Consider the following 25,248-nt stretch of genomic DNA (forward strand, 5'->3'; position numbering starts at 1 on the left):
AACTCAAAGATGGATTGACAGGAGGCCATGCAATACAAAAAAAAAAAAGAATAAAAAATGAAGAAAAATGGACAGCACCTCAGAGAATGGTACCACTAGGGCTACTGACATAGGTGTAATGGGAGTACTAGAAGGAGAGAAGAAAGAGAAAAGAGCAAGGAAAAAAATGGAATAAATAATAGCTGAAAATATCCCAAATTTGATAAGAAACATTAATCTATACATCCAAAGAGCTTGATGAACTCCAGCAAGGATATGGATATCTTTTTGTATGAACAAAAAGGTTCATACTTAGGCACATCATTATAAAATGCAGAAAAACAAAGAGAAAATCTATTATAAAAGCAGCAAAAAGAAGAAACAACCAGTCACTTAGAATGGAATCCCAATAAAATTAATAGCTGCCTTCTCATGAGAAACAGTGGGGGTCAGAAAGATGATAAAAAATTGTCAATTAACAATCTTCTGTCCTATAAAACTGCCTTTCAGAAATAAAGTCAAAATGACATTTCCAGATTAACAAACTTTAAGAGAATTTTTGCTTACAGATTCACCTTGCAAGTAATCCTAAAGGAAGTTCTTTTTTTTAAAAAATAGTAATAACATGGGATTTATACTCAACAAACTTAAATATACAATACAGTATTGCTAACTATACTGTTTTTTTGCTAACTATATATATATATTGCTAATATATAATATATATATATTATATATATATATTGCTAACTATAAAATATAATACACTGTTATATATTCCATCACTAGATCTTTTTCATTTTGCTTGACTGAAATTTTATACCTATTAAACAGCAACTCCCTATTGCCCCACACCACATCCCCTGGCAGCCACCATTCTACTTTCTGCTTCTATTTGACTGCTTTGCATTCCTCATATAAGGAGAATCTTGCAGAATTTGTCCTTCTGTGACTGCCTCATTTCACTTAATAATGTGCTCCAGCTTCATCTGTGTTGTGACTATGACAGGATTTCTTTCTTTTCTTTTTTGTGATAGAATATTTGGTTGCATGTGTATACAACATTTTCTTTATGCATCCATCCATTGATGGACATTTAGATTATTTCCAACTCTTAGCTACTGTGAATAATGTTGCAGTGGACGTAGGTGTATATATCTCTCTTTGGGATCCTGATTTCCAGTTATTTTGGATAAATACTCAGAAGTGGGATTGCTGGTTCATATGGCAGTTCTATTTTTAATTTTTGAAGGAAATTCCATACTGTTTCAAAGAGCCTGCAGCATTTCATGATCGTGCACCTGCCAACGGTAGACAAAGGTTGCAGTTTCTCCACATCCTCACCAGCACTTTGTTTTTGTTTTAGTAATCACTGTCCTAACAGGTGTGAGCCAGTCTTTTACTGTGTTTTTGATATTTGTTTCCTTGATGATTAGTGATGAGCACCTGTGGACCATATGTTTGTCACCTTTGGAAAAATATTATCTATTCAAAGTTTTTGCCTAGTTTTAACTTAGGTTATTTGGTTGTTTTTGGTTTTGTTTGTTCATTTTTTCTGAGTTGTGGTCAAGGCTATGGTTTTTCCAGTGGTCATGTATGGATGGGAGAGTTGGACTATGAAGAAAGCTGAGTGCCGAAAAATTGATGCTTTTGAACTGTAGTGTTGGAGAAGACTCTTGAGAGTCCCTTGGACTGCAAGGAGATCCAACCAGTCCATCGTAAAGGAGATCAGTCCTGGGTGTTCATTGGAAGGACTGATGCTGAAGCTGAAACTCCAGTACTTTGGCCAACTCATGCAAAGAGTTGACTCATTGGAAAAAGCCCTGATGCTGGGAGGGATTGGGGGCAGGAGGAGAAGGGGACGACAGAGGATGAGATGGCTGGATGGCATCACCGACTCCATGGCATGGGTTTGGGTAGACTCCGGGAGTTGGTGATGGACAGGGAGGCCTGGCGTGCTGAGATTCATGGGGTCGCAAAGAGTCGGACATGACTGAGCGACTGGACTGAACTGAACTGAAGAGCTCCTTGTAAATTATGGACATTAAAATCTTACCACATATGTTTTGCAAGTATTGTAAATGTTTTCCCATTTTGTAGGTTGCCTTTTCACTTTGTTAACTTCCTTTATTGTACAGAGCTTTTTAGTTTTTTGTCCTCCCACTTGTCTATTTTTGCTTTTGTTGCCTGTGATTTTGGTGCCATATCCAAGAAATTATTGCCAAGCCTAATGTCATGAAGCTTCCAGTATGTTACCCTCTGAGAATTTTACAGTTTCAGGTCTTACATTTAAGTCTTTAATCCATTTTGAGTTGATTTTTGTGAATTTTGTGAGGTGAGAGTCCAATTTCATTTATTTACTTGTGGATATATTATATATTTTTAAATCACAAAGTGTGATGCCACCAGCTTTATTCTTTTTTCTCAAGATTTTTTTTGGGGGGGACTATTTGTGGTTATTTGCAATTCCATATGAATTTTAAAATTGTTTTCTCCATTTCTGTAAAAAATGTCATTGAAATTTTGATACAGATTGCATTGAACCTACAGATTACTTTTGATAGATTGGACATTTTAACAGTACTAACCTATCTGTACCTGAGCATGGAGTCTTTCCATTTGTGTACTCTTTAATTTCTTTCATCCAAGTCTTGCTTTCAGTTTACAAGTCTTCCACCTGCTTGGTTAACTTAATTCCTAAGTATTTCATTCTTTAATGCTATTGTAAATAGGATTGTTTTCTTAATTTCTTTTAATGGATGTTTTGTCAGTAGTGTATAAATATCTGATTTTTGTGTGTTGGTTTTGTATCCTGCTTTGCTGAATTTGTTAGTTGTAACATTTTGTGTGTGTGGATGAGTTTCTACATATAAGGTAGTAACATCTGCAAACAGATAATTTTACTTCTTTCTTCCTCATTTGGATGCCTTTTCTTTCTTTTTCTTGCCTAATTGCTCTGGCTAGGAATTCCAGTACTATGTTGAATAGAAGTGGCAGGAGTGAGAATCCTTGCCTTATTCTCAATCTTAGAACAAAAGCTTTCAACTTTTCACTTTTGAAGATGATGATAGTTGGTGGCTTTTCATATGTGGCCTTTATAAGTTGAGTTAATTTTCGGTACTCCTCATCTGTTGAGAGTATTTATTATTAAAAGGCATTGAATTTTGTCAGATGCTTTTTTACATTGATGAGATCATGTGATTTTTATCCTTCACTCGGATATGTGGGATGTTGTATTAATTGGTTTTTGTATTTTGAATCATCCTTGTATCCCAGGGGTAGATTGCACTTGGTCATAGTATATGATCCTTTTAATGTTTTTGAATTTAGATTGCCTGTATATTATTTAGGATTTTTGCATCGATATTCTTCAGGATATTGACCTATAATTTTCTTATACTGTGCTTGTCTGGCTTTGGTATCAGAGTAATTCTGGCCTCAAAATATAGATATTTATTGCTGTAAACAATCCCCTTAGTACTAAGTTTGTTGGTCCATAAATTTTGATTCATTGTGTTTTCTATTTTGTCTCAAGATATTTTCTAATTTCCCTTTTGCTTTTTGACCCACTGGTTGCTCAAGAATATTCTGTTTAACTTCTGCATATTTCAGCCTTAAATTTGATAAAACTTTTTGGTTATTTAATATTTGATCTATCCTGGACAGTGTTTTATGTACACTTGAGAAGAATATATATTCTACTGTTGTTGAGTGGAACGTTCTCTGTATATATATGTCCTTAGATCCATTTGGTCTGTGGTGTTGTCCAAATCCTTTGTTCCCTAGTCTACTCCGAATGATCCATCCATTGTTTAAAGTGGGGTATGGCTGTTCCCTGTTATTATTGTATTGCTGTCTGTGTTTCTCTTCAGTTCTGTCAGTGTTTGCTTCATATATTTAGATATTATGATTTTGAGTGCATGTATATTTATAATTGTTGTGTCTTCCTGGAGAATTTTACCCATTATCATTATCTCATGACACTGACTCTAAAAATATTGACAGATGATTAGACATGTATTTGATTAATATCAAATATATAAAATACTTGTCTTTTTTTATTATTTACTGCCTAACCCATGTTTACAATTAACCAGCCAATTACCATTCTCAAATAGTAGGTAAGAGGCTTCTGCTATGAAGCTCTGGCTTTGGAGCTAAGAACTTCCTGGAAACTGGGTTTGAAAGTTGTTAAGTCATTAATAAAATTAAACATATTAAGCATCTATTGTGTGTTTGGCCTGTCAGTATGTAGCTAGTCATTGATACCATGACAATGACTTCGGTCACTCAGGGAGAGGGTATAAATGAGTGGCATAGAGGATAGAGCCAGAAATTCACTAGTTAGCATCAGCCTGAAAAAGAACAGCCCACAATGATGACTAGTGGAGAATGACCATATGGATAGAAGAAGCTATGAAAAGTAGGATATAAAAAATCAGGAAAGAGTGTTCGCAAAAGAATGGTCAGCAGCACCAATGCTGTAGAGGCACCAAAGAAGATACAAGAGTAACTTAAGTATGAAGATGTGGGCCACCGAGCATCAGATTCTTGGGAAACTTGTTGGGAATATTTCACTGGTAAATGGAGGACAGGTTATAATGAATTCTGTGAGATGGATGGAATGAATTATAATTGTAGAAACTTGAACCATGTATAAATTTGATATTTTGCATATTTGAAAATATGTTTCACTCATAACTTCATTCTCTTCTCCCATATTCTGTGGGATTATAGGTGATTTTATTATCTGGAGCCTTCCTTCTGTTTTTGGAATTTTCTGTAATGAACGTATTTTGCCTTTGTAGTTGAGAAAGAAAGTGTCTAAAAGATATAATGTATCCAGAATGTTTCCAAAGGATACAACAATGTGCAATAGCCTTATCTATCAATATGTTGGAATACAAAAAAATGTTTTCTAAATAAGTATTTCACAAATTGCTAAAAATTTCTGGGCTACAAAAGAACCTTTTCTTTGGAATTTCCTTTAATTTTACATGGAATAAGAAAAATTGTGTTTTGGAAAGTTCTAAAGCCTTGAGTAATCATAAGGGTCTCTGCTGAATTGTCTTTTGGCTTCTATAATCCACACACATGGAAGCATTAACCTGTTCTAATCCTTGAATTTTACTTCTCCTTGTAGTTGTAGCAGAGTGACAGCAAATAGAATAGGTCCCTCACTTACCTAATGGGATTGAAAAAAAGAGATTGAAACTTTTGATCATCACTTCCTTTCTTGCATTATATATGAGTGTGGTGAGTGGGAAAGTGTTTACCTACCATGTGTTTAGTGCAAGACACTGTGATGAAGTCAGGATCTTTTTCTCTCCAATTTGTTTGTAAATATATGTATATGTATATGTGTGTGTGTGTGTATATATGTGTGTGTGTGTATATAGACCCTGAAGGAGCCCTGGCTAATGTCCTTTTTCCTGAAAGCTAGATTTGGTAGAGAAAATGTAGCTTTGACATGCAAAACTAGATTTTAAAAGCAACATAAATCTTTACGGCAGTCCTGGTGGCTCAGATGGTAAAGCATCTGCCTACAATATGGGAGACCTGGGTTCAATCCCTGGGTCAGGAAGATCCTCTGGAGCAGGAAGTGGCAGCCCACTCCAGTACTCTTGCCTGGAAAATCCCGTGAACTGAGGAGCCTAGTAGGCTATAGTTCATGGGGTCTCAAAGAGTCAGACATGACTGAGCGACTAAACTGCAGTTGAAAATGTCCAGGAGTGGTCATTTTTATAATACAGAGTAGAAAGTCTTGAAGCCTGTTTCATCCGGTTCCCTCCATTCTCCCTCACTAGCATGGTAGCCATTCGACAAATCTTACTTCTGCCAAGAAACTGCATCCCAGCGTCCATCCGTCGTCACTGCTTAACTCAGCTGTTTATCATGTCAGCCTCTCAGGCTGTTATCACTTCTCTTCTCCAATACCTGCATTTCTGCATTAAGGAGTAAAGTGGTGGTAGGGTGCGGGGGAGTCATCCTCATATGATTTGGCTAGGGAGAGAAGAATGTTGCAAACGTTTATTTTTTTAATTGTATCCTTACAACAATAAACTGTGGAAAATTCTGAAAGAGATGGGAATACCAGACCACCTGACCTGCCTCTTGAGAAACCTGTATGCAGGTCAGGAAGCAACAGTTAGAACTGGACATGGAACAACAGACTGGTTCCAAATCAGGAAAGGAGTACGTCAAGGCTGTATATTGTCACCCTGCTTATTTAGCTTATATGCAGATACATCATGAGAAATGCCGGGCTGGAAGAAGCACAAGCTGGAATCAAGATTGCCAGAAGAAATATCAATAACCTCAGATATGCAGATGACACCACCCTTATGGCAGAAAGTGAAGGTGAACTAAAAAGCCTCTTGATGCAAGTGAAAGAGGAGAGTGAAAAAGTTGACTTAAAGCTTAACATTCAGAAAACTAAAATCATGGCATCCGGTCCCATCACTTCAGGGCAAATAGATGGGGTGTTCGAACAGTGGAAACAGTGTCAGACTTTATTTTTTGGGTGCTCCAAAATCACTGCAGATAGTGACTGGAGCCATGAAATTAAAAGACACTTACTCCTTGGAAGGAAAGTTATGACCAACCTAGATAGCATATTAAAAAGCAGAGACATTACTTTGCCAACAAAGGTCCGTCTGGTCAAGGCTATGGTTTTTCCAATGGTCATGTATGGATGTGAGAGTTGGACTGTGAAGAAAGCTGAGAGCTGAAAAATTGATGCTTTTGAACTGTGGTGTTGGAGAAGCCTCTTGAGAGTCCCTTGGACTGCAAGGAGATCCAACCAGTCCATCCTAAAGGAGATCAGTCCTGGGTGTTCATTGGAAGGACTAATGCTGAAGCTGAACCTCCAATACTTTGGCCACCTGATGCGAAGAGTTGACTCATTGGAAAAGACCCTGATGCTGGGAGGGATTGGGGGCAGGAGGAGAAGGGGACGACAGAGGATGAGATGGTTGGATGGCATCACCGACTCGATGGCATGGGTTTGGGTAAACTCCGGGAGTTGGTGATGGACCGGGAGGCCTGGCGTGCTGGGATTCATGGGGTCGCAAAGAGTCAGACACGACTGAGCGACTGAACTGAACTGAACAAATACACAAGTGCTTATCTTTGTGTTTGTTTTTTATCTCTCTGGTGAAGGGTGACATCTGGTGGCTGAAACAATAAGCCCCAATTCAAGAGATATAAAGCTTGAGGTATCTCATTTCTGCTGAAATTGTGTGCATATGTTCATGGTTGTCTTTTTTTTTTTTGCAATGTCCCATGTACTCATTCTAAGTAAACCAGTGTCTTTGCCACCATGTTTAAATGCTGCCTCTTTTGTTACTCATCACCTATGTTCTTTATTCATGCTTGGCCTTAATTCAAGATCCAAAATATTTCCTTAACAGAATGTTTCTTAACAAGACTGTCTTCTTGATAATCTTTTATGTAATTAAAACCTAAAATTTTTCTGTTAGTTTTAAGTTCTTAATTGTTAGTGATCATTCTAATAGAAAAACAATTTTACCTAATGGTTAAAGAAACTATCCACTGAAATTATGCTGTATGATTTATACTCCTAGCTTCTATTTATCCTTGAATCAACTCTCTATCCAATATTTAATTGGGTTGCTTCCTCAGAGATACTTATCCTTAACTTGTTTAGTCCATCAGTAAATGGCAACCAGAATATCAGTTTTATTTTCCAGTAGTTTTCATTGGTTTGGTTATTTTGCCTCACTTTGTTTAAAAAAAAAAAAAAAAAAGGATTTGGGGCAACAAAAGCATATAACTTAAATATAAAAATTATTTTAAAATAAAAATGTGGCCAAAAGAGGTAAAGGTATCTTTTTCTTAGAGTACAGATTGTTCTATTGTATCCCTAAATTTTCTCAAAACTGATTTTAATTCATTTATTTTTTAATAGGCAGTTGATAAATGTTATAGTGATCAATATAGTTACAATTAATGATAAGATAATTTTTGGTAGTTTTTCCCCATGATCAAAAAGAATGCTTTATAATCACAAGAAAATAAAAGGCAGTTTTGTTCAGGAGCCATGGTTTTCAGAATTTAGACCTACGTTGTTTCTCATGCCTTATAATCCTGAGTAGTGGGATTTTAAGAAGCAGAAGTGAATCCATTCCACATAATTATGCTTGCTTTGAAAGAACTTTCTGTGAGGCGAGGCTCTGTAGGATGACTTTTTAAAGCTTCTTGTCTGGAGAAGATGGATTTTATAATCCAGTATTGAATTTTTGCCTGTCACACACAGAATTATCAGCCTGTTATGTTCAGCAGAACTGTTACTCACCCCACAGGCATTTTTGCCGAGGTGTTTGGGGGTTCCCTGGTGGCGTAGACAGTAAAGAATCTGACTGCAGTGTGGGAGACCTGGGTTTGATTCCTGGGTCAGAAAGATGCCCTGGAAAAGGAAATGGCAACCCACACCAGTATTCTTGCCTGGAGAATTCCATGGACAGAGGATCCTGGCAGGTTACAGTCCATGGGGTTACAAAGAGTTGGACCCAACTGAGCAACTAACACTTGGTGTGATACAGTAATTTGCATAGTACTCTAAATATAGTAGAAAAGTATATTCTAGTGGGTAATATTTAACCTCTTTTGTAAATCAAGTAGGTATCTTTGAATTTCTCTTTTTTCCCAGAATTAGATTTTTATAGATAAGCAACTTCAATGTAACATCTAAAACAGTTAAGACTCAAAAAGAGTTTTTTTAACATACAGTGTACCAACAACTAGTTTTCAAGGTCAATTGTGTATCACAAAATATCAAAACTATGGCGCAAAGAAAGCAATTAAGTCAAAAGCCAGACAATGCTTAATTACTACATTTCTTGAACCATTAACCACTATTCTATTGATAATCTGGGCTTCCCTCATAGTTAGCTCAGTTGGTAAAGAATCCGCCTGCAATGCAGGAGACCCTGGTTTGATTCCTGGGTTGGGAAGATCCCCTGGAGAAGGGATAGGCTACACACTCCAGTATTCTTGGGCTTCCCTGGTGGCTCAGCTGGTAAAGAGTCTGCCCGCAGTGCGGGAGACCTGGGTTCAATCCGGGGGTTGGGAAGATCCCTGGAGAAGGGAAAGGCTACCCACTCTAGTATTCTGGCCTGGAAAATTCCATGGACTGTACAGTCCATGGGGTTGTGAAGAGTCGGACACAACTGAGCAACTTTCAGTTTCACTTTTATTGATAATCTAAGACATCTTAATCTCTCAGATACACATGATATACTATTTTAATATATTAGTTTCTAGAGAAACAGTATTTCAATGTCATATAGTAATAAAGCAATATAGAAACGGTATAATTGTTACAGAAAGAATGTACTAATTACTCAATATCTGCAAATATGTTTTACAGAGTATCAGTACCATGAAGATGATCTGTAAAGTACAAACAAATATACTATAGCATATATAGAAACATACATCCAGTTACTGTGTTTACAGAATTTTAAAATGAAACATGATAATATTTTAATCAGTATTGTTTCCTATCCTTATCAAAAATATTCACAGTTGAAACATTATTAGAAAATAATGTAAATATAAAGAGGGAGAAAAGTAGTTTATTTGCTACCATACCTCTTATGGCTATACTTTACATCATCGAGGTTATTTATCTTCCTTTTTATCATCTAGTCGGAGCCTACAAACTATTTCTGTGGAGTGCCAAGCAGTAAATATTTTAGGCTTTCCTGGCCATGTCGTAAAGCCACTCAGTTCCCACATTGTAGCACATGGCAGCCATAAACAGTAGTAGGTAAATTAATGAACATGACTCTGTTTCAAAAAAACTTTATTTACAGAAACAAGCAGCAGGCCATACATAGCTTACTAATAATCCCTTGCAATATGATCATAGAGATAGCAGGTTGAAGCAGTATAAATATCTGACTTCTGACCAACTTGGCTGCTGCTGCTTTCACCATCAGTAAAGATTCTTTACAGTGATATAATGCCTGACCAAACAATGCAGTAGGGTTTCCCAAACAGTGGATTTACTTGCAGACTTTTTTCCTTCTATTTTTTGAGGTATTTGGAAGTTGACGATATTTTGCCACTCCATAAATGGAGCATTTTGCAATGGCAGGATCTCTTTCATATTATTTTGCCAGCATTATAATCTTCCTACCTCAGGTGTAGGTTTGGGGAGTTTCACTGTGCTAGATTTCTGGGTTACTTTGATTTTGCCAACTGCTAAACCTTTAAGATGTCAACACTACAGGGTGCTAGATTTGGTTAGGTTTTTTCCTTTTCAGTTGTATCACTTGAGTTTTCAGAGTATGCTTTGGCTCTGTGTTACACTTGGGATCCATCCTTCCTCATCAAGATGCTATGAAGTTAATATAGAGTTCTTGAGCTGGATTACCCACCTTTTCTTAAACCTCTGTCATTGTGCTTAGGAGAGGTGTGCATGTGTGCTAGGTCTTGTCTGACTCTGTGACCCTGTGGGCTGCTCTGCTGTCCATGGGATTTTCTGGGCAAGAATACTGGAGTTGGCGGCCATTTCCTTCTCCAGGGGATCTTCCCTTGACTCAGGAATCAAACCCTTGTCTCCTGTATTGACAGGCAGGTTCTTTACCACTGGGCCACCGGGGAAGCTTAATAGAGATACAGACCAGATTTGAGCCAGGCTGAGGGAAGCGTACAGTTTGGTAGCAGTGGGCCAGGTGGACAGTAGAAAGGCATAGCAGTTATAATAAACTGAGATAATAAAAGTTTTGAACTATTGGCAGTGAAAATGTCAATCAATTGATTGAGAAATTTCAAAATAAAGTATTGGAAAACAAATGTCTGCTTCTAAAGGTGCCTTTTAAGTCTGGATAATCAGAGTTCGGGTAGGAGAGCTTGAGAAAAGAGGGTTTAATAGAGATTTCAGTAAAAATTTACATGTAAAATTACAGCTGTCTCCATCATTATTAAAAATATTTTTTATTTAAAGAAATTCAACAAATATGAAAAGAAATGCTTTAATGGTTTGATCTGACCTATATTTTACTTATAAATATGTTACAGATAAATGTACCAAAATATCTTGTTTGTCATCATCATATGCTATTTTGATGCAGTATATATCTGTGTGTGTTTAGTTTAAATTTATATGCATGATACAGCAGCCTACAGCACATAAAGGAAACTTCCCATATCCCAGGAGAGCAAGTAACTAAATTATGGCCTTGGGAAACTTGAAAATTTTATATCTGGAAAACTTATGGATTAGGAATTTTTCCACTGAGCTTGCTTCACTGAAAATATCTTTCCTCTCAGTTTGTAGCACTTTCATTTAGTTCACTTCATCCATTTTTTTCTTGTGATGACTTACTAATTTATTTTCACATATAAAACTTCTAAATGTCTTATGGAAAACGTGTGGAAATATTTTGCTTGTTGTTGCTGCATTTTTCCTAAAAGGAAGTGGGAGAAATTTGAGTCATTAGCATACAGCAATTCTACTGTGTCTGCATGCTTTTAGATTCACAGCAGGTTGTTCAAAATCATCTAGGTAAGGAACCGTGGAATGTTCATTCAAAACAAACTTCTGGCACTGTTTGTATAGAGAAGTATATCCCAAAGTCAAGTCCAAGGACTCATGGGAAATCATCAGGGCTTAGTCAAAAGTTCCCTTGGGATAGATGAATTTTTAGAAAGACGAACGATAACAAAAAAGAATTTGGAAATTGCTACACTGGTATGAAGCAAAGAATTTTGAAAATATTTTCTGGCAGTTTTTATATTATATTTACCTGTGTTTTTAATCCATAAAACACATGAATTTTTAATCCAGAGGAATCTCCAAATCTATTAAAAGGGCCTACATAGATTTCATTAGTATGTGCAATGCCAGTTTCTTTACCACTCTTTGATTATTTAAAACAGGATTAGTAATGTGAATATCAGCTGAGAGATTCTGATGATGTTTGAAATGCCAAGGTTGTCCACATAATTAAATGGCATATGTACACACTTTGGCTGTATTCCAAACCCAGGGATTACATGCCTACATTAATCCCATGTGTCTACAAAAGCTGTTAGGGTAAACATCTGGAATCTTTTACTACCAAAACTAAAATATTAAAACCTAGTCAGTCAAAAGAGCTTCTTACCCACAGATGTCCTACAGAGAGCAATTTTTGTGTGTAATCTTATTTTAAAGCAGATGTGTTAGGAACTAAATATATCAGATGCTTCGGCCACCCTTGAAACGTGACTTTTTCTTTAAGGTAAAAATAAGGACAGGTTAAATGTTGCTGAAGAGTTCAGTTCAACCCCAAATGTTCTATAATGAGACAGACGGGATCAGTTGGAGATCAAATTCTTACTAAAACTGTGTGGCTCAGTTCCCAGGCAGCTACAGAATCTATTGGAACTCCTTTGATCAAAAGAATTTGCTATCTACTCACATAAATACTGAAGCTTAAGTAAAACTTGTGATCTTTCAGGTTGCAACAGAAAAACCACAAATTATTTATATCCCTTTTTGGTTTTACAACATAAAACAGCAAGAATAGTGAGCTTTCCCATATTTTTTCCACTATGTTCCTAAGGTATGCTTTTAGTAAGTTATTATCTCATTCTTTCATCCTAAAGCATATTAAAATTTTTCAGAATACGAATGGTTTCTCTAGAAAAATCACATTATCCAGATTCTTATTTTAGAGGGAAAATGAATGACATGAAGGGTTGTTGGTTTTCTTATGATAGATATAATATGAAAGTTAATATTCCCATCCTCACAGAAATAAACTTAAAGAGTCATTAAGTATTGTTTTGTTTAAGCATATTTCTTTGTGGAGGTGAAAACTGTTTCGTTGCCTTTAATATGCAAACCTGCCTGGCCCATGAGGTGTTCGCAACCCTCCAGGTAAAGATTAACCACAAGGACTAGAGTCAGACTCAGTTCAAGTCCCAGCTCCAGGTACTAGCTGTATTGCATCAAGTTAATTAACCTTTTGGAATGCAGAGTTCCAAAGAATAGCAAGGAGAGATAAGAAAGCCTTCCTCAGTGATCAATGCAAAGGAATAGAGGAAGACAATAGACAGGGAAAGACTAGAGATCTCTTCAAGAAAATTAGAGATACCAAGGGAACATTTCATGCAAAGATGGGCTCTTTAAAGGACAGAAATGGTATGGACCTGACAGAAGCAGAAGATATTAAGAAGAGGTGGCAAGCTTACACAGAAGAACTGTACAAAGAAGATCTTCACGACCCAGTTAATCACGATGGTGTGATCACTCACCTAGAGCCAGACATCCTGGAATGTGAAGTCAAGTGAGCCTTAGGAAGCATCACTACGAAAAAGCTAGTAGAGGTGATGGAATTCCAGTTGAGCTATTTTAAATCCTGAAAGATGATGCTGTGAAAGTGCTGCACTCAATATGTCAGCAAATTTGGAAAACTCAGCAGTGGTCACAGGACAGGAAAAGGTCAGTTTTCATTCCAATGCCAAAGAAAGGCAATGCCGAAGAATGCTCAAATGATCAGACAGTTGCACTCATCTCACACACTAGTAAAGTAATGCTCAAAATTCTCCAAGCCAGGCTTCAGCAATACATGAACTGTGAACTTACAGATGTTCAAGCTGGTTTTAGAAAAGGCAGAGGAACCAAAGATCAAATTGCCAATATCTGCTGAATCATCAAAAAAGCAAGAGTGTTCCAGAAAAACATCTATTTCTGCTTTATTGACTATGCCAAAGCCTTTGACTGTGTGGATCACAATCAACTGTGGAAAATTCTTAGAGATGGGAATACCAGACCACTTGACCTGCCTCTTGAGAAACCTGTATGCAGGTCAGGAAGCAACAGTTAGAACAGGACATGGAACAACGACTGGTTCCGAATAGGAGAAGGGGTACATCAAGGCTGTATATTGTCACCCTGCTTATTTAACTTATATGCAGAGTACATCATGAGAAACGCTGGACTGGATGAAGCACAAGCTGGAATCAAGATTGCCGGGAGAAATATCAATAACCTCAGATATGCAGGTGACACCACCCTTATGGCAGAAAGTGAAGGTGAACTAAAGGGCCTCTTGATGAAAGTGAGAGGAGAGTGAAAAAGTTGGCTTAAAGCTCAACATTCAGAAAACCAAGATCATGGCATCCAGTCCCATCACTTCATGGCAAATAGATGGGAAACAGTGGAAACAGTGTCAGACTTTATTTTTGGGGGCTCCAAAATCACTGCAGATGGTGATTGCAGCCATGAAATTAAAAGACGCTTACTCCTTGGAAGGAAAGTTATGACCAACCTAGACAGCATATTAAAAAGCAGAGACATTACTTTGCCAGCAAAGGTCCATCTAGTCAAGGCTATGGTTTTTCCAGTGGTCATGAATGGAAGAGTTGGACTGTGAAGAAAGCTGAACACAGAAGAATTGATGCTTTTGAAGTGTGGTGTTGGAGAAGACTCTTGAGAGTCCCTTGGAGTGCAAGGAGATCCAACCAGTCCATCCTAAAGGAGATTAGCCCTGGGTGTTCATTGGAAGGACTGATGCTGAAGCTGAACTTCCAATACTTTGGCCACCTGATGCAAAGAGCTGACTCATTGGAAAAGACCCTGATACTGGGAAAGATTGAGGGCAGGAGGAGAAGGGGACGACAGAGGATGAGATGGTTGGATGGCATCACCAACTCAATGGACATGGGTTTGGGTAGGCTCCTGGAGTTGGTGATGGACAGGGAGGCGTGGCATGCTGCAGTTCATGGGATTGTAAAGAGTTGGACACGACTGAGTGACTGAGCTGAACTGAATTAACCTTTCAAAGCCTCTACATTCTCACTTGTAAAATGAGCACGATAATAGCATTTCCTCAGTGGTTCTGAGTTCACAAGTGTCCTGGCATAGAGCAAGCTCTTGCCATCTGCTGGTGCCTCCTTACTACCACCACCTCATCAAGCAGGACCAGTAGGTACCTGGGGCTCACCTGGTGAAGTAGATAGGAAAGAAGAAGATGTTCCAAGCAGAGAATATTATACATGGTGGGACAGGGAGATTTGGTTGCCTCACAAAGGGAAAGTGTAGTTGAGGAAGGGGCTGGAGTGACATGGACAATGGTAGGAATGTGGACTTTATCCTAAACGTCAGTGAGGAACATTCATGGATTTGAGCATAAGAGGCCTAGATGTATATTAAGAGTGAATGAATGAAGGAATCAATGAGGAAATGAACTAGGATGCTTTTGGATGCATTTTTTCTGAGAAAAAGCTAAAACGAGCTTGTCATGGTATCTTTTTTTTTTTTTGGCTGCACTGTCTTAGTTACCTGACCAGGGATCAAACCCAGGATAGTATGCACAGAGTCTTAGCCATTGGACCACCAGGGGAGTCTAGTGTCTGCTAGTTAGGCTGAGTTTGAACACTTATGATTAGAGGAATGAGGCATAGATGGCTTTATATATTCATCTTTTCGGTATTTTCTGTTTTTTCCCCCCTTCAATGAACATTTCTTTTGTTGTTGTTGTTAAAGAAATGTTAAATGTATGAAAAAACCTCTTTTACAACCCAGGTGATTTATTCTTAGCCAACTGTGAAAATAGGTTTGGACTGTCATTAAACCATACAATTTATTAAGCAAGAGTAAAACTGGCAGACAGTCATGCCCACGCAAGAAGGGTCATTGCTTTGGTACAGCCGAGAGAAGTTCATTAACCTTACCTCTGAGAGTTAATAATTTTTATCAATGGTATTGAACAATTGGGAAAATTCCCATTAAAGTTTATAGGGAAACACTGGAGTTATGTTCATGAATCTCAAAGACAGGATGAAGTTCATAGCGACTAATACACATAGAAATTAAAACCAAACTATTTCAATACAGAGAAGGTAAGAACAGTCTACAACAGACCAATTAAAACAACTCTAGCTTCTTGGTGAATCTGCTATGTGGTTTTTAGTTAGATGGACTTTTAAAACAGTTCTTAATCCAGTATCACAAATTTTAATGGGTGTATTACATAGAAAAGATGTAATAAGTAATTTGCTGTATTTGAACCATGTCTCACCCTTATTTGACTTCACCTCCCCTTCCCCTCTGCTTTTCAATAAAGTTACAGGAAGTTGTGCAAAGTTTTCTGAATTTGAAGTGCAGACAGTAAATGCTGGAGGACCTGGCATTAGTTAGCCTATCAGAAAAAAATCATGAGTAATCTTCTAAGAGGATTACTTGTTTGATCATTCCCACTCAAAAGTTTTACTTTTTGAAGTAGTAAGAGTGATGAATCCTAGGTAAGCATAGGGCTATTCCTTCCTGCCTCAGTGGACACATCTCCCATCCCCCTGCCTCAGCCCTTGGCCACTGTATTCATGGAAGCTGAGTATCCTGTCCTCGTGGTGTCAGAGCTGGAAAACAGATAGAGAAACCCTGACCCAGATGATCTCCAAGTCCTTTCAAGTGCAAGAGGTCCACATCCTCTTAAATGTGTGTAATTACTGCTAAAGAACGACCATAGTAAGCGAGATGCGTGTGCATGCATACTTAGTTGTGTCCGACTCTCTGCGACCCCTTGGACTGTAGCTCACCAGGCTCCTCTGTCCATGAGATTTCCAAAGCAAGAATACTGGAGTGAGTAGCCACTTCCTTCTGCAAGAGATCTTGCCGACCCAGGGATCGAACCTGCGGCCCTGCCTCAGCAAGTGGATTCTTTACCACAGAGCCACCTGGGAAGCCCCAGGTAGGCGGAGACTGCCCTAAAACAGAAGGTGGAGAACAGTTGTGCCTGGTGATGTAGCGTGTGTGTTTCAGTGAGCTCTGAATATCACTCTGGAGTAGAGCATATTAAAACCGACTAGTTAGGGGATAATGAAAAACAGTAGCCTAGCACTGTTGGGCCACCAGGGAAGCCCGTGTTTTCCTCAGAGTTTGTTAAATTCTCTTATTTTCATTGGCAGCAAGGAAAAATAGGAAGCAAAGAAAGGCGAGAAACCATCTCAGCCTCTCAATTTAATATGGAGACCAGAACGTTCAGACAGTTGGTGCTGCTTTGTATATCTACATTTAACTTGGGTTATGTCAGGTGTCTTCAAAGGTTTCTGTGGTTTCCATGATATTCCTTCTTGTTTCTGTACCCACATTTTGACAAGAGTTAGAAACAACTGTCTTAATGAATTTTTAGTTCATTGGTGATAGAAACCATCTGAATATTCTTTGTAAATCATACCTCTGTGCAGCGCATGTTGGGGCAATCTATGACTCACTGTATAGATTCACCTCAAACCTTTTGACAAGGACTTCTCTTTTCTGAAGTGGAAAATTGTAACTGGGGAATAAATAGAAAATTATTTAGTGAAGATTAATAAATGTCTTTTTTTTTATTAGACAACCAGCAGTTGGGTTAGCGTTGAACTGATAAGTTTAGCACAGTAAATGCAGGTAATTATCTTCAAAAGCGAATCTGTTTCAGCATCGACAGCCTTGCATGGGCAGGGGACCGCCCTGACTACTTCAGTGGGCTTCTCTACAGCTTGCGGTGGTTGGCGGGGGTGGGAGGGAGCGGGGAGGTGTGCATGTACATATTCATGAACGCAGACTGAGAGAGGGAAGCTGGATGCAGAGAAAGAGCTTCAGAAGAGTGGTCGTGTCCTAAAATAAAAAGCTACCTCTAAAGGTCACCACTTTCCCAAGAGTCAGAGACTAAAGGAAAGTAATGGCCCAGCCAACCTCAATGTAAATTAAACCAGGCCCAACTCAATTCTTGACCTGAACTTGAGTGCCTGTGATGTGTGTATACTTAGGATCTCACTTGCTCTTTGGGATATTGTCTTTCTAACCTACATGTCTCCACCATCACGTAACATACCAAGCCTGTGATTGTCTGTAAACAAGCCATACATAGTATTATATATGTGCTTGAGATAAATTCATGCCACATAATAAAAGTTTGCTCTCTGAATAATGTCTTCTCTACTGTTACACTTTTAGAGTGAAGCTTTGTTTCAGGATCAAAGTCTCAAAGGACAGCTTCCTAACCCTTTTGGAAAGAGACCATTTTTTTAAAAAGCAATGAAGACCGCAAAGACAAATAAGCTAAAATATGTGGTTTTGACAGTTTCCTGAAAGCATTTACATTCTCCTTTAATTTTGAGCAGCCCAGACCCTGCATAATTACTTATGTGTTTTGTTTTGTTTTTTTTTTTCATATACTTATGTGTTTTTTATACTTTGTGTTTAAAACTCCAGCTTTTGAGGCATGTTGGAGAGCTCAAAACTATAGAACTAGATATTTGGTTTTTAAATATGTCTTCAACATACACTTTCATCATTGTTACCCAGGGCATGTTAGGGGAAAAAAAAAATTACTTGTATAACCTACTCTTTAATTCCCAAAATTAATTTGGGAAAATAATTCAAAATGCTTTCTTCTTCAAAAGTTTTTGATTTTTTTTTCTTTAAGCCTATTTAAAAGGGAACATATTTAATTTGCTTCATTTCCAAGCAGATATAATTAGTGCTCAGTGAAGCCTCATCTCCCAGCACACAAAACTAGGACATTGCTTTGTCTCTTGTTGGTTTTATTTAATTTGACTTTAGTGTCTTCACAATGAATTTATTGACCTAATAAATTACTCCTTTGTTTTCAGAGACAAACTCTTTCCTATCACTCTGGTCTCTGTTAGTTTTTTCTACTTAGAGATTTGTGGAACATTCACAGATGTTCATTCTTCCTATATGATTGTAGGACTTCGTTTTTTCCATAGAAAATATTTATATTCTTCCAGTGTGTTTTGAGTTGTCTTTTCTTTTAAAAACTACGTTAACGGCACTTGGAGCGTGATGTATTGGAATCACAGGACTGGGAGGAACATCATAGGATTTCCTCATGACTGAGCTGGAAACAGGATCCAAGGCTGTGGGTTACCTGTGAGGTTCCTCCGCCAGTGAAATTGAGCCTACTGCTCAGGATCAGGCTCCAAAGGTCAGGAAGGGGACTTTCACAGCATTTTCCAGAAGCATTAGCTTTGCTAAGTAGGCAGGTCAATCTCTGTTCCTTGGCTTTGTAGGCAGGTGTAAGTGGCCTTTTGATTCATCTGCTTATAGTTCCCTTGTGATAAATTGGGGGAGATGATAGGGGTCTGAATGGCGAGTTTTATGGTACATTCTATTAGGGCTGGCAGTTAGAGAACTGGAGATTAGAAACCTGAGTTCTTATTAACTGAATTCTTGAGCAGTTTAGTTAACCAGCTATTTTGGTGTGTTTTGTTTTGGTTTTGGTGGTAGGAAGGGGTGTTAACAAAGTCATCGTGATAACTGCCTTGCCTAACTTTATAAATGATCTAACACTATCAACACTATTTGAATCTTTCAGGGTAAAAAAAGTATTATCTTGAGGTTTAATGATTCCCACACTGTGGTCAATCGTTTAAAACATCATGGTTTGTAAACAGCAGTAGTAATTAATGATTTCCATGTCATCTGCTCCCGATTTTTCAAATAGTATGATTTCATGTCAGTGCTCTTAGCCTGTTACCTTCAAAGGAATCTTCCTGTGGCCTGAGAGTTGAAAGGGTGCCTTTTGCTTTTACTTGCTGTTTAGTTCTTGAGTGGATTTATTTAGATAAAAGATTATACGTGCTCAGTTGTGTCTGTCTGCGCTGCTACGAACGGCAGCCCGCCAGGCTCCTCTGTCAGTGGGATTTTCCAGGCAAGAACACTGGAGTGGGTTGCCATTTTCCTTCTCTCCTTCAGGGGATCCTCTTGACCCAGGGAGCGAACCCATGTCTCCTGCCTCTCTTGCATTGGCAGGTGGATTCTTTACCACTCAACCACCTGGGAAAGAATTATAACTACTGGCTTAATTTAGAGAAATCAACTAATTTGCCTAGATTTAATGAGTAACTATAAAAAGAAAAAAGAATATTTGTTATTTGTGTCTTTTCTGTATAATCACATTTTGCTGACTGTCTGATCCCAATGGTACCATGATTAACAAAGAGCATGGGAATCACATTGTATGTTTAAAATAATTTTATTTCCTTGACTTTGATTATTCTCTCCACAAATTTGTGTTGGATTCATTTAAACAGTGGCCTTTTTGTTTTGTTTTTGGTAATAGTCACATTTTTTTTAGTGTTTTTAGTTTTGAATAATGACTTTAAACATATTAGTATTCTTACGTTTTTTTCAGCATTAAATGACATTTATTGTTCCATACATCTTGAGACTCAAAAAGGAATGCTAAATAGACAGGCAAAACTCTAAAACAATGAAGAGAGAGCTCACTTCTTTCCTAAGTGATTGGTACAGAAAACATATGGTCATACAAAAGCAAAGGGGAAAGGACAGAAAGGAAAGCTCTCCAGCTGAGGGTCTATACAAGTAAGGGATATTTTCAAGCCAAAGATGGAATATTTAAAGACAGTACATTTTTTTTAATGTCAACCCCATTTATGAATAGTATTCTTACTTTTTAAAAAGGAATTTAGCACATTGTTTCTCTCCATAATGTAAGATTTATGGTTCAGTAGCTAAGCACACCGGAGAAGGCAATGGCACCCCACACCTTGCCTGGAAAATCCCATGGACGGAGGAGCCTGGTGGGCTGCAGTCCATGGGGTCGCTAAGAGTCAGACACGACTGAGCGACTTCACTTTCACTTTTGACTTTCATGCATTGGAGAAGGAAATGGCAACCCACTCCAATGTTCTTGCCTGGAGAATCCCAGGGACGGGGGAGCCTGGTGGGCTGCCGTCTATGGGGTCGCACAGAGTCGGACACGACTGAAGCGACTTAGCAGCAGCAGCAGCTAAGCACAAATGATTGGATAAAAAATTAGCAGCGTCAGCTCTTCCACTGGAGGCCTACATGCCGCCTCTGGGGCCGCCGCCATGTCTCTAGTAATCCCTGAGAAGTTCCAGCACATCTTGCAAGTACTCAGCACCAACATCTATGGGCAGCAGAAAATTGCCTTTGCCATCACTGCAATTAAGGGTGTGGGGTGAAGATATGCTCATGTGGTGTTGAGGAAGGCAGACATCGACCTCACCAAGAGGGCGGGAGAGCTCACCGAGGATGAGGTGGATCGTGTGATCACCATTATGCAGAATCCACGCCAATACAAGATCCCAGACTGGTTCTTAAATAGACAGAAGGATGTGAAGGACGGAAAATACAGCCAGGTCCTGGCCAACAGTCTAGACAACAAACTCCATGAAGACCTGGAGCGACTGAAGAAGATTCAGGCCCGCAGGGGGCTGCGCCACTTCTGGGGACTTCGCCTCAGAGGCCAGCACACCAAGACCGTAGGCCGCCGTGGTCGCACTGTGGGTGTGTCCAAGAAGAAACAATGTGTGGGCTTTGTGTTAATAAATAGTTTATGCAGTTAAAAAAAAAAACTTAGCAGCTTCATTCTCTTAATCATTTTGCCACTATTAGGTAAATTTTGAACAGTGGGAAAATTTTCAAAAGGAGTCCAAATTTAGACTTCTACTAGCGCTTCAGCACCTACTAGTGCTGAAGACACCTCTTGACAGTGAAATCATCTGTCCTGTGTTACAACGCAGAAACCTCCTTAGTCCCATCCCCACCCCCGCAATCTGAGAGGAAACTCCTTAGGTCTTGAATCAATCCTTGATTCCCCTTTTATTAATGAGGTAACTGCTGACTCTTTATTGGACTTTGACTTTTCATTGTTTTCTGAGCACCGAATATATAGAACTAACAAGTGTATTTTATTTCATTTTTTAGACCATGATTAGCATAGTTTTATTCTGTATGATTTTTTCATAGTTATTGAAATTCATAGTTATTTCATATATTATAGAAAGTTCATATTATTTCAAAATTTAATAATCTATCTTCTCTCCTGAATATATTGTTATCCATCACATTGAACACAAGCCATGAGTTTTTTTACATTAGTTTTCATATATACAGCTTTTAGAGTATTTCATTGTTTAATTTATTCTTTAGAGAGTCGTACAGTTGCTTCTTTGGGAATTCAGATTAATATTATGAATTTGTGGAAATTTAAGTAATCAGATATGCATAAATCTCCTGGCTTTGACTTTGGGTGATTATATAATTTGAACAGTTATCTACTGGGTAATTCATTCATTAATGAGCATGCAGTGTGTTTACAGGATTAATAGTTTTGAAGAAGGGGGTATCCTGACTTCTAGTTTAAGCTATAAACAGAGTGTGTATATGTGTACATGGGCACTTGTGTGAATGTATGTGCATATGAATAGTATAGGTACATGTATATATACATAAATATATACACATACATACGTGTGTGTATACACATGTATGAATTCTCCAGACAAGAATACTGGAGTGGGTTGCCATTTCCTTCTCCAGGGGATCTTCCCAATCCCAGGTCTCCCGCATTGCAGGCAGACTCTTTACCAACTGAGCCACCAGGGAAAGCGTCATACACATACACATGTGTTAACATATAAATTGCTAGATCTAAAATACTAATTGTCTAGGTCAGTCTTAAAGTGAAAGTATAGGACAACCCAATATAAATTTGTACAGTAATTCTAAAGAGAAGCTGTTTAAGGGATAATTAGCATATACATGAGTGAGTTTTATAGCTTTATGTCTCCTCTCTGATGCTTCAGTGTGTTGGATCTGTCTTCTCAGCATGAGGTACAAATTTGTAATTTCGTTGGATGCTCTAGAAAATACTTACTGCTCTTACAAATTCAAAATACCTAAAACATAATTAACTTTTCAATTATGGCAGAATCACACTAAGATAATGAATTGCTAACTTTGTGGGTGTTTTGGCATTTTTAGAGTCTAGTTTTAAAAATGAGTTGAGGTATATGTTAATTCTATCCTGAAATAATATTAAGTCAGAAAGGTCTGTTTGTCTTTTCCCTACCTAAAGAAGCTAAACATAGAAATTTAAGAACTTGCTGACTGAGAAAACAAATAATGTATTTGAAGGAACAGTTGGGTAAAGAGCATGTGTTGTATTTAGTCTCTATTTTCCAGACTATGAAATGGGAAAGGATATTAACCACAGCCTGTCTATGGGTTTATTTATCTCCATAACTTAAGTTATTCAGATAGGTAGTTCATAAACCAGAATCTGAAAATGGCTTGAAAAGTCTGTGCTGTTTACTTTTATCAATTCCTTTGTTTTGATTTCATTAGATTCCTTACATTCTTTTTCTTAAAAACCCTCTTAGTTTGTAGGGTGGTGCTTGTGTTTCTTCTTGACTGGTGACATTTGGCCTATTTTGATTAATTTGTTTTTAGAGAGGGAGAAGCTTTGCTTATGTGATAAGGTGTTGAGAAAGAGCCGTGTCAGGAGAATTTTATCCTACGTTGATTTTTTTTGCCATTTCTGAACAACATTAGACATTTTTTGCAATTATTTTTCTGTCTACTCTTTCATAAGTGTGATTTACTTGCACATTTTGTTTCACTAATTATTTTAAAACTAATATTTCTAAAATTATTTAAATGAAATGTTTTATTTGGAGTTCCCTGGTGGCCTAGTAGTTAGGATTCTGGGCTTTGACTGCATGGACCAGATTCAATCCATGGTTAGGGAATTGAGATCCTGCAAGCCACATGGCACACCCCTGCCCCCCAAATGTTTTATTTGAGATCACATGGAAGCCACAAATTGTAGGTTAAAACAATAGTTTTCCTTCTCTAGGTATTGACTTGGGATATATTTAAGAACTTTACAATATGGTGTAATATTCACAGTAGCATTTTTAATGATAAGATGTAACATTTATTCCATCAATAATGCACCGTTTTACTGACCTTAAGATACTTGAATGCCCGTTTTGTCCCCTCTAGGTTCACACTGACACTTTCTCACTAGTACTGTGCTTTTTTCCCCTCAGTTAGCACCCATGTTACTCTGCAAACACATGGTGCATCCTGTGTGTGTCAGCCACTGCGCTGGAGTGTTCAGGAGGTAGAATGAGAATCAGAGGAGTAAGCAGATAAGCACTTTGAGAGCTGCCGTGGTAAAACCAAGACAGCGCTTTGGAAGCACAGGGGAGAGTAGCCACCTCCAGTTCAAAACAGGAGCCAAAAGACTGGGGAATGATGCCCGGAAGGAGGTTGCAGTGAACTTGAAGGATGTGCAGGAATCAGAAGTGTTTTCCAGTGAAGGGAGAACAGTGGATGCAGGGTAAAGATGCTTGAGAGAATGATATATTCAAAGAACTGAAATACCTTGGAGCTGGGAGAGTTGCAAAGTAATTAAGTGGTGGTACATCAATGACCAGAGGGCAGCAGAGAGTTATCAAAGGACTTTGAGCAGGAATATAGAATCAAATTTGTGTTTAAGAAAGACCTTCTGTAGCAATAATGTATAAAATGAATGTGTAGAAAGAGAGATGGGAGGGAGGACAGAGGGATCAGTTGGCAGGCCATCACAGGTTGGAGCAACTCCACTCCAAGCCAGGTGGCCTTGTTTGTAATAACCAAAAATTGTAAACAACCATGCTGTCCATCAACAGAAGATAGCTGAATAAATCGTGGTTTATTTGTACAATGGGAAATCCTACTGCAGTGAGAAAGAATGAAGTACCTGCTATGAACAGCAATGTGGATGAAGCCCAGCACACATACCATTACCAAAGAAACCAGGCACCACTTCATAAGATAGACCCCATTTATGCAGAATCCAAAACCAGGCAAAACTAGTCTGTGATAAGAGGCCCCTTCAGGGAGGGGTCAGGATTAGGAGAAGGCTTCTTCTTGATCTTGGAAGTGTTTAGACATGAGTGTGTTTGCTGTGTGAAAATTTATCACACGCAAATTGCTGAATTTTTCTGTAGTATGTTTTACTTTAATTAAAATGTTTCTTCAAAAATCAGCTTTTCTCAACTGCTAGGCACGTACATTACCCCAGGACCATTCCCAACCCCCTTCTATCTAGTGAAAGTGAAAATGTTAGTTACCTAGTTGTGTCTGACTCTGTGACCCCATGGACTGTAGCCCACCAGGCTCCTCTGTCCATGGAATTCTCCAGGAATTCTTCAATTTGTGTTTCTTACAAGTTGAATATTTATAGCAACCCTTCATCGAGTGAGTCTGTTGGCACTATTTTTCCAACAGCATCTGTGTCACATTTTGATAATTCTCAGAATATTTTAAACTTTCATACTATTATTGTATTTGTTATGGTGGTCAGTGATTTTTGATGTTGCTATTGCAAAAAGACTCAGATAGTGGTTAAAGTATTCTTTAAGGAAGGTGTGTATGTACATTGTTTTTTTAGACAGAATGTACCACACACTTAATAGACTTTGGCA

At 38.1% G+C, this 25,248-nt stretch overlaps 1 protein-coding gene and 1 pseudogene across 4 annotated transcripts in view; both read left to right on the top strand.

Moving 5' to 3' along the window:
• Positions 1-25,248, top strand: part of RASSF8 (Ras association domain family member 8) — a 126,745-nt gene that overhangs the window by 66,096 nt on the left and 35,401 nt on the right. The window lies entirely within an intron of this gene.
• On the top strand, positions 20,823-21,345 carry LOC122423399 (annotated as a pseudogene). Its single transcript, XR_006264144.1, has one exon. The product of XR_006264144.1 is annotated as a 40S ribosomal protein S18-like (transcript).

This window comes from Cervus canadensis, chromosome 21 (genome assembly GCF_019320065.1).
Source record: "Cervus canadensis isolate Bull #8, Minnesota chromosome 21, ASM1932006v1, whole genome shotgun sequence".
Taxonomy (NCBI): Eukaryota; Metazoa; Chordata; class Mammalia; order Artiodactyla; family Cervidae; genus Cervus; species Cervus canadensis.